The sequence below is a fragment of the Drosophila biarmipes genome, unplaced genomic scaffold, assembly GCF_025231255.1.
Source record: "Drosophila biarmipes strain raj3 unplaced genomic scaffold, RU_DBia_V1.1 ptg000015l, whole genome shotgun sequence".
Taxonomy (NCBI): Eukaryota; Metazoa; Arthropoda; class Insecta; order Diptera; family Drosophilidae; genus Drosophila; species Drosophila biarmipes.
The window spans coordinates 1119451-1133663 of NW_026114533.1; the positions used below are offsets into that span (position 1 = coordinate 1119451).

Below are 14213 nucleotides of genomic sequence, written 5' to 3' on the forward strand. Positions count from 1 at the left end.
CTCGACTATAGCGTTCTTCCTTGTTTTCTTCTGCTGTAAAGCGATTATCTTATTTTATGATGTCGGTTTACCGTGCATGTTTCTGCAACCTCTGTCAGTGCTCCCCTGATAAATAAAATTGTGGGGACCCGAAATAGATATTAAATATACTTTTAAAAGTCGTTAAAAGTGTTTGCAAACTATCCAGATAGATATATATTTTCATTCTAAACAATTTTGCATTTTAATTCGGTTCCAAGAAGCCGAGAAAATCAAAAATAATAATTGGACCCATGTTTCATATTCCAACGCTACATAATCGACACTAAGTGCCCGACGCTATTTTGACGCACATATTCAATTTTTACAACATGAATGACACAATGAAGAAATCATATCACCACATGCAAGTGTTTTCTTAGAAAAAATAATGTTTGATGTCACTAGAGCTACAAAAACATCGATGGTAGCCCCATCGATAGTTTTAATAGTTTGCGGACTAAACTTCAATACTATCGCGATACTATCGCTCAAATATAAACATTAGGGGTATTCATGTAAAACCAACATACTTAAAATAATTTTTTAAGGGAATACCCCATTATACTGCTTTTACATGAATACCCCTGTTTTAATTAAAAACGCATTCAGTTTAAATTCAAACGAGATCTTATTTCATATTTGGCAGGAGAAATTATATTATATTTCTTTGGTTTAAAACCAATTTTTGTTAACAAATAACAATTTGTGGACGGTTTTTCGCTTTAGGGACGCCCGTCGGTCACAGATTGTTAGGCCCGCTTTGAACAACATCCATTCCGATTCTGTCGAGGTTGCCGGAATGCAGAGCCCCTGCTTAGCGCTTATAGCCAGTTGGGACATCTCTAATTCATGTTGCTGCAATTATAAAAATTTTAAAGAATAGTACTTTTAGCTTTTATCAACTTACCTTCCAGTACTCCAATGAGTCCTGATTTTAATCAATGTTCATTTTTTCAAAATACTGCCTTATTTGCATTATCAACTTAACTTTGCTAGACCTCTGTTTAAGCTCTATGTTTTGCATTACAAAATTGAGGAGAGAAGATTTCGGTTTTGGTGGTTCCGGTGGTTGGGTGGTTAAAATGGGTTCCTTGTTGGTATGGGGTAGAATAGAAAGTGTTTTTTCTAGCAAAGATACGGCTTGCTCTGCATTAAAGGGGGACCTGAAACTTTTTGCACCGCCATCCATTTTTAAGGAACCACAACAACACCACAACCACCAGAATCTGAATATTTCTGTCGAAAACTAGAGAAAATTAGTATATATTAAATTTTTTTGTGCGCAAAATATGCGTACCTTCTTGTTCCTTCGAAGTTCAAGTGATGGGAATTTTTTGTAAAACTATCGTGATAGTCTGAAAAATACCGAAGTCGGTGACCAGCGGCCAACCATCGATATTATCGATGGTACTATCGATTTTTTGCAGCTCTAGATGTCACAGGTGCGTACTCTTTCTCGCTGGCCTCGACCGTGTGACCGCGTGGGAAACGCCTTTGTTAAATAAAAACTTAAATTTCTCAAAATCTGAATGCTTTTTCTTTGCCGTTCCGCATTAGTTAATTAGTAAACTGTATTCCTTTCCATCGAGTTACCGTGCATGTGGGTACAACGTCTGTGAGAGTTGTACGAATTATTTAAATTTAGCAAAGAAAATGTGTTGCTTGATGTCACGGGTTTATACGCTTTCTCGCTGGCCTCAATAATGTGAGAGTAAAAGCCATTATTGAAAGGACTTGAATTTCTCGGAAAATTACGGCGTTTCATTGAGTTAATTCGTAAATTTAATTTTCTTTTCAACAAGGTACCGTGCATGTCGGTACAACGTCTTTAGAGTTGTATGAAGTTGATATATTCAAAGTAATAAACAGTTTTTATTTTTTTAAATTGGTTCTTAAACATTTGTAGTATTAATTTATCATTGTATAAGAAGTCGTTTTTCTTGAAATTTTTAAAAAACAGTTAAGTGTTTTCTTTTTACTTTTAAAAAGACCATACAGCAGGCAATAATGACCGCAGGTATTAGAAAAATATTCTTGTCGTTGTTGTTTATTATAAAAATATTTATAGGCGTTAGATTTTAAAAATGTTACAAATTATTTTTTCTGGGGATATTATCCATATGAATCGAAAAATTCTGGTGACCTTCGACTATGAAAATATAATGCAATCCAATGAGTTCCTTTCGGATCTGAAGTATCGGTGTTCACAATTATTAAAGCGGGATACTTTAAAATAGATTTCGGTAATTGGTCCGAAGGAAAGACTCCTTTAAAAATAGATCGTTTTTTTTTGTGATGCTTAGAAAGCAAATGTTGAATTTGTAAAGTATTCAATTTAAAAAAGCGTTCGAATGTTTCTATGTTTATCAATATCAAGCATGGAATCGTATTCACAGTATACTGTGAAAAATTCTGCTGACCTTCGACTATAAAAATAGAATGCAATCCAATGAGTTCCTTTCTGATCTGAAGTATCGGTGTTCATAATTATTAAAGCGGGATACTTTGAAATAGATTTTGGTAACTGGTCCGAAGGAAAGACTCCTTTAAAAATAGATTTTTTTTTTGATGCTTAGAAAGCAAATGTTGAATTTGTAAAGTATTTATTTTAAAAAAGCGTTCGAATATTTCTATGTTTATCAATATCAAGCATGGAATCGTGTTCACAGTATACTAAACAAGTAAGTGCTTCAGTAAGTGATTGCTTATCATTTGCGTTGTTATCATTTTTTTCGATTGAGGAGGCGCCGTCCAAGGAAGTAATTGGATTATATGAGACTTCTTCAGTTCTTAGAATATAACTTTGTGTGGGGTGTGGTGAAAACAAATCCAATTTACTTTTCATACATTCGATATGGTTACTCATTTTGCTTTAGAAAAAATATCGCCAACACTTAATTTTCTTGTAGACTTATTTTTTTATGACGTATAACGTCTTTCAACGAGGTGCCACTCCCACTCTAACGCCCAGAATCCGCGAAAATCAGTAGCGCCTAGTTTTTAAAATGGAACAAAAATTTTAACTTAAATATATGGACCCAAAAAATGTCTTCCGCCCAAATATTATATACCAAAATAGCCGGTAGGTGGCTCTTTACAATATTTCTTTGCTGCTTATATATCTCTATTTTATTTTAGTAACGGGTATCTGAAAGTCGAGCCACTCGACTATAGCGTTCTTCCTTGTTTTCTTCTGCTGTAAAGCGATTATCTTATTTTATGATGTCGGTTTAACGTGCATGTTTCTGCAACCTCTGTCAGTGCTCCCCTGATAAAGAAAATTGTGGGGACCCGAAAAAGATATTAAATATACTTTTAAAAGTCGTTAAAAGTGTTTGAAAACTATCCAGATCGATATATATTTTCATTCTAAACAATTTTGCATTTTAATTCGGTTCCAAGAAGCCGAGAAAATCAAAAATAATAATTGAACCCATGTTTCATATTCCAACGCTACACAATCGACACTAAGTGCCCGACGCTATTTTGACGCACATATTCAATTTTTACAACATGAATGACACAATGAAGAAATCATATCACCACATGCAAGCGTTTTCTTAGAAAATATAATGTTTGATGTCACTAGAGCTACAAAAACATCGATGGTAGCCCCATCGATAGTTTTAATAGTTTGCGGACTAAGCTTCGATACTATCGCGATACTATCGCTCAAATATAAACATTAGGGGTATTCATGTAAAACCAACATACTTAAAAAATTTTTTTAAGGGAATACCCCATTATACTGCTTTTACATGAATACCCCTGTTTTAATTAAAAACGCATTCAGTTTAAATTCAAACGAGATCTTCTTATTTCATATTTGGCAGGAGAAATTATATTATATTATATTTCTGTTTAATCTCTATGTTTTGCTTTACAAAATTGAAGAGCGAAGATTTCGGTTTTGGTGGTTCCGGTGGTTGGGTGGTTAAAATGGGTTCCTTGTTGGTATGGGGTAGAATAGAAAGTGTTTTTTCTAGCAAAGATACGGCTTGCTCTGCATTAAAGGGGGACCTGAAACTTTTTGCACCGCCATCCATTTTTAAGGAACCACAACAACACCACAACCACCAGAATCTGAATATTTCTGTCGAAAACTAGAGAAAATTAGTATATATAAAATTTTTTGTGCGCAAAATATGCGTACCTTCTTATTCCTTCGAAGTCCAAGTGATGGGAATTTTTTGTTAAACTATCGTGATAGTCCGAAAAATACCGAAGTCGGTCACCAGCGGCCAACCATCGATATTATCGATGGTACTATCGATTTTTTGCAGGTCTAGATTTCACAGGTGCGTACTCTTTCTCGCTGGCTTCGACCGTGTGACCGCGTGGGAAACGCCTTTATTAAATAAAAACTTAAATTTCTCATAATTTGAAGGCTTTTTGTTTGCCGTTCCGCATTAGTTAATTAGTAAACTATATTCCTTTCCATCGAGTTACCGTGCATGTGGGTACAACGTCTGTGAGAGTTGTACGAATTATTTAAAATTAGCAAAGAAAATGTGTTGCTTGATGTCACGGGTTTATACGCTTTCTCGCTGGCCTCAATAGTGTGAGAGTTAAAGCCATTATTGAAAGGACTAGAATTTCTCGGAAAATTACGGCGTTTCATTGAGTTAATTGGTAAATTTAATTTTCTTTCCAACAAGCGAGCATGTCGGTACAACGTCTTTAGAGTTGTATGAAGTTGATATATTCAAAGTTTGTATAGAACTACAAACTTTGCCCCTGCCGGCACTGAAAGAAAAAGCCCTTGATTAAATATTATAAGTTGAACAAACAAATTGCCCCAAAACCATAAATAAAATAAATTAATTTTACTTAATAAACAGTTTTTATTTTTTTAAATGGTTCTTAAGCATTTGTAGTATTAATTTATCATTGTATAAAAAGTCGTTTTTCTTGAAATTTTTTAAAAAACAGTTAAGTGTTTTCCTTTTACTTTTAAAAATACCATACAGCAGGCAATAATGACCGCAAGTTTTAAAAAAAAAATATCCTTGTAGTTATTGTTTATTATAAAATATTTATTATAAAAATATTTATAGGCGTTAGATTTTAAAAATGTTACAAATTATTTTTTCTGGGGATATTATCCATATGAAAAATTCTGCTAACCTGCGACTATCAAAATATAATGCATTCCAATGAGTTCCTTTCTGATCTGAAGTAGCGGTATTCGCAATTATTAAAGCGGGATACTTTAAAATAGATTTTGGTAACTGGTCCGAAGGAAAGACTCCTTTAAAAATAAGTCGTTTTTTTGTGATGCTTAGAAAGCAAATGTTGAATTTGTAAAGTATTCAATTTAAAAAAGCGTTCGAATGTTTCTATGTTTATCAATATCAAGCATGGAATCGTATTCACAGTACACTGTGAAAAATTTTGCTGACCTTCGACTATAAAAATAGAATGCAATCCAATGAGTTCCTTTCTGATCTGAAGTATCGGTGTTCACAATTAATAAAGCGGGATACTTAAAATAGATTTTGTAACTGGTCCGAAGGAAAGACTCCTTTAAAAATAGATTTTTTTTTTGATGCTTAGAAAGCAAATGTTGAATTTGTAAAGTATTTATTTTAAAAAAGCGTTCAAATATTTCTATGTTTATCAATATCAAGCATGGAATCGTGTTCACAGTATACTAAACAAGTAAGTGCTTCAGTAAGTGATTGCTAAAATCTTCCTTCCTTGCGAGATCAAATTTGAATATACATTTGAATTTGATTGATCAGCAGTTAAGTCAAAGGGTAATATAAAACTGTTTGTAACAAACATTCCCTATGTAATTTGCAGTCCACGATCGTAATGTTTTATTCCACATGATCTAAATAGCATATTATAACCTCTGGAGCTTTCTTCTTAAGACTGGGAAGAACTTGAACTCCATTAACCAATAGATTAAAGCGTTGAATTTTGAAATGTTATCTATTGATAGTTTATTGTTGCCCGGATAAATTGTAAAAGATTTGACTTCACCTTTGCTAAATGGGTATAGAGCATTTTTTGTTTGTAGAACATGGTGATTCATAAAAAGTTGTGCTTCTAGTATCTTTACATTTGATTCAGTGTCGGTTTCCATTAAATAAAATGCTGTTTTTTCAATATGGAAATTAATTCTTAAATCAACATTATTAACAAGCAGTTTGTTTTGATTAAATATATCTCCATAAATTTTTCCGAATAATTCAACCTTATTATTATTTTGGAATACATTTTTAAGAGTTTCATTCGTGTTGGGATAAACATATTTCCCAGCTGTTATTCTTCCAAAATGTGGGAAATAACCTTGAGAGGCCAAATAACTTCCACAGGCATCACTCCCATAGTTTAACATTTTTTGCAAATACGCTTTATAATGATAATTATTATCACTCTGCATACCACAATAATATTTAAATAAACTGAGGAACTTCTAAATATTGAAAGTAATTTATTGTTTACTACACCGACAGCATTTTTTTCTAAGTTGCACTACAAGTCGTAGGTAAACACTTGATAAATCCCGGTACGTTTCCCCATTTCCTACGCAAACAAATTAGATTGAGGAGGCGCCGTCCAAGGAAGCAATTGGATTATATGAGACTTCTTCAGTTCTTAGAATATAACATTGTGAGGGGTGTGGTGAAAACAAATCTAATTAACTTTTCATACATTCGATATGGTTACTCATTTTGCTTTAGAAAAAATATCGCCAACACTTAATTTTCTTGTAGACTTATTTTATTTATGATGCGTCTTTCAACGGGGTGCCACTCCCACTCTAACGCCCAAATATTATATACCAAAATAGCCGGTAGGTGGCTCTTCACAATATGTCTTTGCTGCTTATATATCTGTATTTTATTTTAGTAACGGGTATCTGAAAGTCGAGGCACTCGACTATAGCGTTCTTCCTTGTTTTCTTCTGCTGTAAAGCGATTATCTTATTTTATGATGTCGGTTTACCGTGCATGTTGCTACAACCTCTGTCAGGGGAGCAATAAATAAAATTGTGGGGACCCGAAATAGATATTAAATATACTTTTAAAAGTATATATATTTTCATTCTAAACAATTTTGCATTTTAATTCGGTTCCAAGAAGCCGAGAATATCAAAAATAATAATTGGACCCATGTTTCATATTCCAACGTTACACAATCGACACTAAGTGCCCGACGTTATTTTGACGCACATATTCAATTTTTACAACATGAATGACACAATGAAGAAATCATATCACCACATGCAAAATAATGTTTAATGTCACTAGAGCTGCAAAAACATCGATGGTAGCCCCATCGATGGTTTTAATAGTTTGCGGACTAAACTTCGATACTATCGCGATATTATCGCTCATATATAAACATTAGGGGTATTCATGTAAAACCAACATACTTAAAATAATTTTTTTAAGGGAATAGCCCTATTATACTGGTTTTACATGAATACCCCTGTTTTAATTAAAAACGCATTCAGTTTAAATTCAAACGAGATCTTCTTATTTCATATTTGGCAGAAGAAATTATATTACATTTCTATGTTTAAAAACCAATTTTTGTTAACAAATAACAATTAGTGGACGGTTTTTCGCTTTAGGGACGCCCGTCGGTCACAGATTGTTAGGCCCGCTTTGGAAAACATCCATTCCGATTCTGTCGAGGTTGCCGGAATGCAGAGCCCCTGCTTAGCGCTTATAGCCAGTTGGGACATCTCTAATTCATGTTGCTACAATTATAAAAATTGTAAAGAATAGTACTTTTAGCTTTTATTAACTTACCTTCCAGTATTCCAATGGGCCCTGATTTTAATCAATGTTCATTTTTTCAAAATACTGCCTTATTTGCATTATCAACTTAACTTTGCTAGACCTCTGTTTAAGCTCTATGTTTTGTTTTACAAAATTGAGGAGAGAAGATTTCGGTTTTGGTGGTTCCGGTGGTTGGGTGGTTAAAATGGGTTCCTTGTTGGTATGGGGTAGAATAGAAAGTGTTTTTTCTAGCAAAGATACGGCTTGCTCTGCATTAAAGGGGGACCTGAAACTTTTTGCACCGCCATCCATTTTTAAGGAACCACAACAACACCACAACCACCAGAATCTGAATATTTCTGTCGAAAACTAGAGAAAATTAGTATATATAAAATTTTTTGTGCGCAAAATATGCGTACCTTCTTATTCCTTCGAAGTCCAAGTGATGGGAATTTTTTGTTAAACTATCGTGATAGTCCGAAAAATACCGAAGTCGGTCACCAGCGGCCAACCATCGATATTATCGATGGTACTATCGATTTTTTGCAGGTCTAGATTTCACAGGTGCGTACTCTTTCTCGCTGGCTTCGACCGTGTGACCGCGTGGGAAACGCCTTTATTAAATAAAAACTTAAATTTCTCATAATTTGAAGGCTTTTTGTTTGCCGTTCCGCATTAGTTAATTAGTAAACTATATTCCTTTCCATCGAGTTACCGTGCATGTGGGTACAACGTCTGTGAGAGTTGTACGAATTATTTAAAATTAGCAAAGAAAATGTGTTGCTTGATGTCACGGGTTTATACGCTTTCTCGCTGGCCTCAATAGTGTGATAGTAAAAGCCATTATTGAAAAGACTTAAATTTCTCGGAAAATAACGGCGTTTCATTGAGTTAATTGGTAAATTTAATTTTCTTTCCAACAAGGTAGCGTGCATGTCGGTACAACGTCTTTAGAGTTGTATGAAGTTGATATATTCAAAGTAATAAAAAGTTTTTATTTTTTAAAATTGTTCTTAAACATTTGTAGTATTAATTTATCATTGTATAAAAAGTGGTTTTTCTTGAAATTTTTTAAAAAACAGTTAAGTGTTTTCTTTTTACTTTTAAAAAGACCATACAGCAGGCAATAATGACCGCAAGTATTAGAAAAATATCCTTGTAAATGTTGTTTATTATAAAAATATTTGTAGGCGCTAGATTTTAAAAATGCTACAAATTATTTTTTCTGGGGATATTATCCATATGAATCGAAAAATTCTGCTAACCTGCGACTATCAAAATATAATGCAATCCAATGAGCTCCTTTCTGATCTGAAGTAGCGGTATTCGCAATTATTAAAGCGGGATACTTTAAAATAGATTTTGGTATCTGGTCCAAAGGAAAGACTCCTTTAAAAATATATCGTTTTTTTTTGTGATGCTTAGACAGCAAATGTTGAATTTGTAAATTATTTATTTTAAAAAAGCGTTCGAATGTTTCTATGTTTATCAATATCAAGCATGGAATCGTGTTCACAGTATACTAAACAAGTAAGTGCTTCAGTAAGTGATTGCGAAAATCTTCCTTCCTTTCGAGATCAAATTTGAATATACATATGAATTTGATTGATCAGCAGTTAAGTCAAAGGGTAATATAAAACTGTTTGTATCAAACATTTCCTATGTAATTTGCAGTCCACGATCGTAATGTTTTATTCCACATGATCTAAATAGCATATTATAACCTCTGGAGCTTTAAACCTTTTCCGGATTAGAGAAATCAAATTCTAAAGACTGGGAAGAACTTGAAGTCCATTAACCAATAGATTAAAGCGTTGAATTTTGAAATGTTCAAAGTTAAACGGGTCTAAGGTCCGGTTTTCTGAGTATTTACGGTTTTTAACCATACAAAAAGACAGAAAATTTGGTAGCTGACCAATAACTGCGTTATCTATTGATAGTTTATTGTTGCCCGGATAAATTGTAAAAGATTTGACTTCGGCTTTGCTAAATGGGTATAGAGCATTTTTTGTTTGTAGAACATGATGATGAGCCAATAAAATGCTGGGGTTAATTATTATGTGATTCATAAAAAGTTGTGCTTCTAGTATCTTTACATTTGATTCAGTGTCGGTTTCCATTAAATAAAATGCTGTTTTTTCAATATGGAAATTAATTCTTAAATCAACATTATTAACAAGCAGTTTGTTTTGATTAAATATATCTCCATAAATTTTTCCGAATAATTCAACCTTATTATTATTTTGGAATACATTTTTAAGAGTTTCATTCGTGTTGGGATAAACATATTTCCCAGCTGTTATTCTTCCAAAATGTGGGAAATAACCTTGAGAGGCCAAATAACTTCCACAGGCATCACTCCCATAGTTTAACATTTTTTGCAAATACGCTTTATAATGATAATTATTATCACTCTGCGATACCACAATATTATTTAAATAAACTGAGGAACTTCTAAATATTGAAAGTAAATTATTGTTTACTACACCGACAGCATTTTTTTCTAAGTTGCACTACAAGTCGTAGGTAAACACTTGATAAATCCCGGTACGTTTCCCCATTTCCTACGCAAACAAATTAGATTGAGGAGGCGCCGTCCAAGGAAGCAATTGGATTATATGAGACTTCTTCAGTTCTTAGAATATAACATTGTGAGGGGTGTGGTGAAAACAAATCTAATTAACTTTTCATACATTCGATATGGTTACTCATTTTGCTTTAGAAAAAATATCGCCAACACTTAATTTTCTTGTAGACTTATTTTATTTATGATGCGTCTTTCAACGGGGTGCCACTCCCACTCTAACGCCCAAATATTATATACCAAAATAGCCGGTAGGTGGCTCTTCACAATATGTCTTTGCTGCTTATATATCTGTATTTTATTTTAGTAACGGGTATCTGAAAGTCGAGGCACTCGACTATAGCGTTCTTCCTTGTTTTCTTCTGCTGTAAAGCGATTATCTTATTTTATGATGTCGGTTTACCGTGCATGTTGCTACAACCTCTGTCAGGGGAGCAATAAATAAAATTGTGGGGACCCGAAATAGATATTAAATATACTTTTAAAAGTATATATATTTTCATTCTAAACAATTTTGCATTTTAATTCGGTTCCAAGAAGCCGAGAATATCAAAAATAATAATTGGACCCATGTTTCATATTCCAACGTTACACAATCGACACTAAGTGCCCGACGTTATTTTGACGCACATATTCAATTTTTACAACATGAATGACACAATGAAGAAATCATATCACCACATGCAAAATAATGTTTAATGTCACTAGAGCTGCAAAAACATCGATGGTAGCCCCATCGATAGTTTTAATAGTTTGCGGACTAAACTTCGATACTATCGCGATATTATCGCTCATATATAAACATTAGGGGTATTCATGTAAAACCAACATACTTAAAATAATTTTTTTAAGGGAATAGCCCTATTATACTGGTTTTACATGAATACCCCTGTTTTAATTAAAAACGCATTCAGTTTAAATTCAAACGAGATCTTCTTATTTCATATTTGGCAGAAGAAATTATATTACATTTCTATGTTTAAAAACCAATTTTTGTTAACAAATAACAATTTGTGGACGGTTTTTCGCTTTAGGGACGCCCGTCGGTCACAGATTGTTAGGCCCGCTTTGGAAAACATCCATTCCGATTCTGTCGAGGTTGCCGGAATGCAGAGCCCCTGCTTAGCGCTTATAGCCAGTTGGGACATCTCTAATTCATGTTGCTACAATTATAAAAATTGTAAAGAATAGTACTTTTAGCTTTTATTAACTTACCTTCCAGTATTCCAATGGGCCCTGATTTTAATCAATGTTCATTTTTTCAAAATACTGCCTTATTTGCATTATCAACTTAACTTTGCTAGACCTCTGTTTAAGCTCTATGTTTTGTTTTACAAAATTGAGGAGAGAAGATTTCGGTTTTGGTGGTTCCGGTGGTTGGGTGGTTAAAATGGGTTCCTTGTTGGTATGGGGTAGAATAGAAAGTGTTTTTTCTAGCAAAGATACGGCTTGCTCTGCATTAAAGGGGGACCTGAAACTTTTTGCACCGCCATCCATTTTTAAGGAACCACAACAACACCACAACCACCAGAATCTGAATATTTCTGTCGAAAACTAGAGAAAATTAGTATATATTAAATTTTTTTGTGCGCAAAATATGCGTACCTTCTTGTTCCTTCGAAGTCCAAGTGATGGGAATTTTTTGTAAAACTATCGCGATAGTCTGAAAAATACCGAAGTCGGTGACCAGCGGCCAACCATCGATATTATCGATGGTACTATCGATTTTTTGCAGCTCTAGATGTCACAGGTGCGTACTCTTTCTCGCTGGCCTCGACCGTGTGACCGCGTGGGAAACGCCTTTATTAAATAAAAACTTAAATTTCTCAAAATCTGAAGGCTTTTTGTTTGCCGTTCCGCATTAGTTAATTAGTAAACTATATTCCTTTCCATCGAGTTACCGTGCATGTGGGTACAACGTCTGTGAGAGTTGTACGAATTATTTAAAATTAGCAAAGAAAATGTGTTGCTTGATGTCACGGGCTTATACGCTTTCTCGCTGGCCTCAATAGTGTGAGAGTAAAAGCCATTATTGAAAAGACTTGAATTTCTCGGAAAATAACGGCGTTTCATTGAGTTAATTGGTAAATTTAATTTTCTTTCCAACAAGGTAGCGTGCATGTCGGTACAACGTCTTTAGAGTTGTATGAAGTTGATATATTCAAAGTAATAAAAAGTTTTTATTTTTTAAAATTGTTCTTAAACATTTGTAGTATTAATTTATCATTGTATAAAAAGTGGTTTTTCTTGAAATTTTTTAAAAAACAGTTAAGTGTTTTCTTTTTACTTTTAAAAAGACCATACAGCAGGCAATAATGACCGCAAGTATTAGAAAAATATCCTTGTAAATGTTGTTTATTATAAAAATATTTGTAGGCGCTAGATTTTAAAAATGTTACAAATTATTTTTTCTGGGGATATTATCCATATGAATCGAAAAATTCTGCTAACCTGCGACTATCAAAATATAATGCAATCCAATGAGCTCCTTTCTGATCTGAAGTAGCGGTATTCGCAATTATTAAAGCGGGATACTTTAAAATAGATTTTGGTATCTGGTCCAAAGGAAAGACTCCTTTAAAAATATATCGTTTTTTTTTTGTGATGCTTAGACAGCAAATGTTGAATTTGTAAATTATTTATTTTAAAAAAGCGTTCGAATGTTTCTATGTTTATCAATATCAAGCATGGAATCGTGTTCACAGTATACTAAACAAGTAAGTGCTTCAGTAAGTGATTGCGAAAATCTTCCTTCCTTTCGAGATCAAATTTGAATATACATATGAATTTGATTGATCAGCAGTTAAGTCAAAGGGTAATATAAAACTGTTTGTATCAAACATTTCCTATGTAATTTGCAGTCCACGATCGTAATGTTTTATTCCACATGATCTAAATAGCATATTATAACCTCTGGAGCTTTAAACCTTTTCCGGATTAGAGAAATCAAATTCTAAAGACTGGGAAGAACTTGAAGTCCATTAACCAATAGATTAAAGCGTTGAATTTTGAAATGTTCAAAGTTAAACGGGTCTAAGGTCCGGTTTTCTGAGTATTTACGGTTTTTAACCATACAAAAAGACAGAAAATTTGGTAGCTGACCAATAACTGCGTTATCTATTGATAGTTTATTGTTGCCCGGATAAATTGTAAAAGATTTGACTTCGGCTTTGCTAAATGGGTATAGAGCATTTTTTGTTTGTAGAACATGATGATGAGCCAATAAAATGCTGGGGTTAATTATTATGTGATTCATAAAAAGTTGTGCTTCTAGTATCTTTACATTTGATTCAGTGTCGGTTTCCATTAAATAAAATGCTGTTTTTTCAATATGGAAATTAATTCTTAAATCAACATTATTAACAAGCAGTTTGTTTTGATTAAATATATCTCCATAAATTTTTCCGAATAATTCAACCTTATTATTATTTTGGAATACATTTTTAAGAGTTTCATTCGTGTTGGGATAAACATATTTCCCAGCTGTTATTCTTCCAAAATGTGGGAAATAACCTTGAGAGGCCAAATAACTTCCACAGGCATCACTCCCATAGTTTAACATTTTTTGCAAATACGCTTTATAATGATAATTATTATCACTCTGCGATACCACAATATTATTTAAATAAACTGAGGAACTTCTAAATATTGAAAGTAAATTATTGTTAACTACACCGACAGCATTTCCTTCGATAACGTTGTTATCATTTTTTCTAAGTTGCACTACAAGTCGTAGGTAAACACTTGATAAATCCCGGTACGTTTCCCCATTTCCTACGCAAACAAATTAGATTGAGGAGGCGCCGTCCAAGGAAGCAATTGGATTATATGAGACTTCTTCAGTTCTTAGAATATAACATTGTGAGGGG

The 14213-nt window shown here is 33.3% G+C and overlaps 1 long non-coding RNA gene across 6 annotated transcripts; it reads right to left on the reverse strand.

Moving 5' to 3' along the window:
- Positions 1 to 737: 737 nt before the first annotated feature.
- Positions 738 to 12422, reverse strand: LOC122818577 (uncharacterized). Of its 6 annotated transcripts, none has more exons than XR_007765306.1 (3): positions 11950 to 12422; positions 7791 to 8119; positions 738 to 876 (listed from the first exon to the last, which is right to left on the reverse strand). It is a non-coding gene; the product is annotated as an uncharacterized LOC122818577 (long non-coding RNA). The 6 variants fall into 6 exon arrangements; XR_007765304.1 differs by lacking the exon at positions 7791 to 8119 and adding an exon at positions 11560 to 11888 and having other exon boundaries at positions 11950 to 12419; XR_007765307.1 differs by lacking the exon at positions 738 to 876 and adding an exon at positions 7592 to 7738 and having other exon boundaries at positions 11950 to 12419.
- Positions 12423 to 14213: the final 1791 nt, after the last annotated feature.